Raw genomic sequence first — 6,105 nt, 5'->3', positions numbered from 1 at the left:
TCAACTCCAAGGACTTGCTCAATGCTCACCCAGATTTTCCTTAGCTTTTGTTCTCCGAAAAGCTTATTTTTTTGGCTTATGGAAAATGTGTGAATTTATTATCATAATAACTTTATATTAGAAGTGTCTTTTTAAAATTTTATGACTTTTCCCTGAGACTTCTTGTGAGTTTTTTTCCCCCAGCACATTTGAGAAAAGAGGATTGGTAATTTAAAAATGTTGCCTTTTCTATAGCAGCCTATCAGTACACTTAAAGGAAAGCAGGGAGGCCAGGTCAGGTGTTCTTCCTACCTCATTTCCCATGACTCCAGGGATGTCCACTGCCTCCACAGGGAGGAAGAGAATGGTGGCTTAGGGGCTTTGCCTCACATCAGCATCCCTGGATGTTATCACGGGAACCTGCAAGCTGTTTTACACAATTTCCACCAGGCAACAGCAAATTGCTATTGAACATGAGGATCTACGAGTGACTGAGAAGGGAATCACACAGCTAGTCCACTTTCAAATTGATGACCTCTTCAGTGCTATCATCATGACATGAAGAGTTGAAAAAATACATATCATGTTTAGTCATAACAGGAACCTTTTCTTTAATAACTCTTTTCATTTTTTCTTTCTGTTCATCGTCACCTCTGGATGTGAATATTCGCTGTCAAACCTTTGATCCCAAAGATCCTCAAATATGAAAGGAGGGACAATTTTTATAATGTGGATGTTTTAATTTTCTGTAAGAGTGCTGGAAACTAAAAACCCATGAAGTTAGGGGATAAGATCAGCTTCAGCTTTAGAAAAGAGATTGACTGATATTTATTCAAAGATTTTTAAGTGAACCTTCACAACAGAGTGTGAAACCGTTAATGTGTATCCGGAGCTTAAGGTTCTGATTTTGTTTTCTTCCTGGAGCATGTGTGTGTGTGAGTGCCTATGTGTATATATTGGCTTAAGCAATATGGTCATCACCTGTAAGGTGCAACATTATAAACTCTTTGTTTTACTATGGCTGGTCTTTCCATTTATTCAGGTGTCACACAGTTTCATTTAGCCGGTGTTGATGGCGACCGATCATACGGAGGGTAAAGGGAATAGTACGTTAAATTGTGGGTAAAGCCACGTCTTATTTTCTCAAGTTACACATTCTCTTATAGTTATCTTGTGCCTTGGTGTTTACAGTTTTCCATGCAGTTAAAAACCAAAAAAAAAAAAAAAAAAAAAAAAAAAAGCGAAAAGATAGAGCTTATTATCTTTTCCTTCATCAGCATTTGAACATTAGGATTTGTCTTAATATCCTTTTGTAAAATATTTGAAACGGTAGGGAGTTGGATGTTTAGCCTTCATTACACTTATTCAAGAAAATACTTAAAGTGTGACTTGCCATCTGTATTTCTTCTCTGCTTAGATTTTAAGTTGACATCTTTTTTGTCTTTTTATTTTAAAAATTCAGAAGTAATTTAGTGACCAACTTTTTACAAAGCACCTGAATCCTCCATTGATTCAACAGCACAAAATATCTGGGTAACAAGTGTTTTAAACTACAGGAACACATGAGTTTGAATTTAGGTTTATGTACAAAACATCTGCCAAATCAGTTTTACTCATTTCTTGTTATTTCTAATCTCTAAATTGTTCTCCTTATATTAAAGTATAGAAAATGCTCAGACTGGATTCACATCTTGTTATGTAGCCTTTAGTAAGTTAACAAAATACACTGGACAGGATACATTGGTAATCACTTACTTTCAACTAATTGATAGAGAAAAAAATGTAATGTTCAAGGACATTAATCTCATTTCCATACTTCTTTTTAAAACCATTTTTTAATCCTGTGGAAAGTCCTTTAGTCAAGGTATCCTTTCACTAGGATGACAGAAAATATTAAGTTATGCATAAAATTAAAAAATTCTCAACAGATACATTTTCCCTTTACTTTTGATCGTGAGGAGATTTGGAAGTTAGGTTAAAGTAGGAAGTGAAATTTTCTAATGCTGGGGCCCTATCTTGCCTGTTTTTTTCCACTAATATGGGTCTGGAACAGATCCCTAATATCCTAAAAAGCATTTCCTTGGAAGCTACTTACCTATCTCCGACACATTCCCCTAAACCATGGCTGGATGCTGTGGGTGTGACTGATATCCAGAGGCAAAACAAAAGAAGACAATAAAGCAAAAAATATCATAAAGTTAAAAAGTGTAATCATGTTTTCCCCTGGCATTTTTTAATGTTCAGAATTTATAATGTCAAATTGTATCAGAATAAAAACACGAAAACATGAGATGAGTGTGTGGGGAAGCAATTTGGAACATGAAGACAGTTTTTAATGGAATGCATTTGACAAGCAGCCTCCATCTTTATTGACTACATTTGAGTATGGTCTGGTTTATGAATCCCCAATCCCTAAGAAAATAATTTTAAACAAATTGTGGGACATGTGTACACAAATTTATGACTTGGCTCTGGCATGGAAGAATGGTCTCTCCGAAAGAATAAAATCCTATTGGTTATAAATGGGTCAAAAAGAATTAGATTTTTTTATTTATACTTCAGAAATGTAATCAAGTGAATGAAATGGTTTCATATACATTTTTACATCCAACAGCAGTGACACACTGTTCATACATTAATTCTATAGTAAAATGTACATCCTTCTTTTTTGCTAAGTAAGATATGCCAAGTGTTCATGGACAAAAAAAACCTTTCGTTGCAACCTGAACTAGTGAAATAACAAGGGTAAGCCGTGTTCCTTTCAATAGCTTTATAGACTTAATAAAGCTATTGTCCAAATGTGTGTTAATACTGGCATGTGTAAGATGAAGTCTCAAAATTCTCAAAAATGTAAATGTCCAACTTGAAAACTTTACAAAATATCATATTGGATTTTGTGACTGAATCTGCCCAGAGACATTAAAGTCCAGGATGGTTTATTTAAGTGTACTTCTGTAGCTCTATTCCTAGCTGACTATTCTTCGATTCCCTAATCACAAAGAAATGCATTCTTATGAAGTTAAGCAGCTGTAGACACAGAATGCTGATGACATTTTCTCCATATCTGAGTTATCTAAAGAAAACCCAGTTAGTGGTAATTCTTCCAAATACTTGTAACATTCACATAAAATTTTAATTGATTTTCAAATAGTACAACTGTGCCACGAATCCAACCACATAGAATATAAGCCTTAAGCCCACTAGGTTTAAGCAATTGTGTCTTTGTAGACTAAAACTATGTAAAATAAAATCTGATAACTCCCTGGTGTTAGAGGTAGACAGTTTTCTTTCAAATCCTAGGTTTGGTCCTTTATTTTATTCAGCAGTGAAAGCCATGAATACAGAACGAATAACAGCTGTTACAATTCTCAACCATGACTTCTAACGTCAGAGAATTCAAAGTATGAACATAGTACACAGTAATGAAAAGTATCAAAAATTAGTTTACCTCAAAAAAGATAAATAAAACAGGTATATTCCACCAATACATAAACAGATGTTTGTGCTACAGTTTAAAATTTGCTGTATACAAAAGATCATAGTCCCCAAATCAGCTTATGATAGAAGCAAGAATACATGAGCCATTTAAATTGTCAGACATTATGCTTTATAAGGTATGCACAGAAGTTCAAGCAATAAATACATACATTAGTTCAAAGCCTTACAATAGCTACGCAAAGCAGATGCAGAAAAGCAGATTTGCTATTACTAGCAAGCAATGATATAAGAGTAAAAATTCATGAAATGCATTAAAGCAACATTTTTCTTAGAAAAAGTCTGGTCATTTATGGGTCCACCAACATTTTTACATAATATGCACAATTATCAAAATACAGACCAAGCATTTCAGAAAACTCCAAAAAACCTAAAATCTATTTTCAAAGCAATTGCAGTTTTGGAGGTTTTTCTGGTATAATGTGCAAGCAGCTATTTTTTAAAATTGTATTCATATAAAACCCATGCAAAACTCTACAGGTATATGCATTCTGTGGCTGAGACTTCCTTTCAAAAGTTTTCTAACTGAGGTATGCATACTTTAGCATTGTAGTCTTAGGCCACCCTCCTGATGGTACAACTCTCCCAGTTACTTCCAGTCCATCAAAGCCTTTTGAACATGCACCTGAAAGACCCATTTTTCCTTTCAGATAATCCTTAACAGTAGGATCCTAGATGACTGAAAACCATCTTTCACCATACCCATCTTTCTTTTAATACCCTATTGTCAACTTCCGGTTCGTTGATCATGACCCAAAGACAAACATAATGAAAAGTAGCAGTTACTGTGACGTTCTCACGTTTCATGCAATCTGCCATAATTGTTCTAATTTTTTTCTTTTTTTTTTTTTTTCTTTTTTTTTTTTGCAGAGGTAGAAGCTTTCAGAAAGCCTTTTGGGTAAGTGGGAAAACCCTTTTGAAAGCCGTTATGTCCTTTTATTTGGTGTGATAGATGACTGGGTATCTCTCTAACTCTATTTGCTGACTTCAGCAAAGAATCAATGATGAGCTTAGTTTGCAAGAACCGGTTCCATCACATGGAACGGGAACGTATGTTAAGCTCTAGCAGCCACCTTCTGTCAAAACTGTTTGTAAAGCAATAACCATAATCAGGTTATGAGGTCCCTTGGTTGGGGGAAAAAGTATTATCAAGACTTGGCACAGCACATGAAAAGCAACACGTTAAGTTTCTAGGTTTTAAGCAAACATCTGACTATGCTATTTTCAACTACATCATAACTCATTACCATAGTTTTGGGGTTTGGAGTTGTCAAGAAAACCAGCATTCCAACAATTTGGCCTGTGCAAGTCTTTGAAGGGAGTGTATTGTTAGTGTTAATATCCCGTATAAGCAGAGGCAGAATTATATGTAACTTTGGTTTGACTGAAAATAAATACCATGGACTACAATTGCTATAATCTTTGCTTTCAGTGTAAAAACTCAGCTAGATCACTTTAAAATCAATATGAAATTAATTTTTGGCTTTACTAGACCTTTTATGTTTGGTTCCTACTTTTTGTTTTTTCATTATAACTTAAGACTATAAAAAAATAGTACACAACAAAGATTAAGACCATACAAGACATCTTCTAACAACATGTATTCACCACTGAAAATAACTGATTGAATGAGGGAAAACAAAAACACAAAGTACTATATATATAACAATATGCAATCTGCATTTGCATCAAGTACATAATCGTTTTGGTCAGTGATCCACATTTGTTGCTTTCTAGCATATCATAACTTCCACTGCAGATTTTGTCCTCACCTCTGTCTTTAATGAAAGCAAATCTTCATTGCATTTAGATGGACTTTTGGCCTCCGAAGATTACTCTGTGACTGAATTAACATTTTTTAGTTGTGGTTTTTGTCATATTTGTTTCTTTGTTTAGGGCTAAATGAAAAGATCCCAGAGGTCATCAGAAAACAGCAGGTAGTTCATGGAAAAGGTTCCTTTGTACTAATTGAAGTTACAGAAGGCTGACCAAAGCATGTGGCTGCTTCTGTCCTTGAGCTCTTGGCCATGGTTAGAGTTGGCTTTGGTTTGCAGCTGTAGCCTTTGACTGTGTTTGCAGGTAGACAAAGCTTTATCACAAGGAGGTAAAGAGTACAGTTGTAAGATCTATGCAGATATGCAAATGTTTCTATGGTGCTTGCACAGATAATGTTAGCTTAGGATTGCACTTTACATCTTAACACTAACAGCACAGACTGGAAGTCTAAGGTTTTAGATGGTTGCAACAGTCTAATTACTGTGTTTTGTAATAACTAACTTATGTCATTTACAGTTGGTGGCACCAACATAAAAAACTAATGTTCTGTTGTTTAAAATTCAGCTAGATACAAGCAGTGACACTAATTTCTGATACTACTCCTGTGCAAATTAAAAACAATAGCAACAAGTTGAACTTGACCAGCAATTGTTTCTAACATTACAACTACTGAATGCTGGAAAATTCACATTAATGAAACTAACACTATTTTTGGCAGTATATGAGGCGCATTTGCTTTCTACAGGACATGTATCCTCATATTCAGTCATTTCATGAACCCTTAAGAGCCACATTTTTTAAATGGGCAAAGCCATTATAGAAAGAACAGTTCATTTTTTTTTTTTTTCAAGAAAA

General features: G+C 34.6%; 1 protein-coding gene across 43 annotated transcripts in view; it reads right to left on the bottom strand.

Moving 5' to 3' along the window:
* Positions 1–2,509: 2,509 nt before the first annotated feature.
* The window catches only part of FOXP2 (forkhead box P2), a 606,462-nt gene continuing 602,866 nt past the window's right edge, over positions 2,510–6,105 (bottom strand). For all 43 annotated transcript variants that reach the window (XM_063667746.1, XM_063667751.1, XM_063667775.1 and 40 more), the window contains one exon: positions 2,510–6,105. This exon is cut by the window's right edge and continues 381 nt beyond it. The gene's annotated coding sequence lies outside the window, so the exon portion shown is untranslated.

This window comes from Pongo pygmaeus, chromosome 6 (genome assembly GCF_028885625.2).
Source record: "Pongo pygmaeus isolate AG05252 chromosome 6, NHGRI_mPonPyg2-v2.0_pri, whole genome shotgun sequence".
Lineage (NCBI taxonomy): Eukaryota > Metazoa > Chordata > Mammalia > Primates > Hominidae > Pongo > Pongo pygmaeus.
This window is presented reverse-complemented; position numbering and strand designations above follow the sequence as displayed.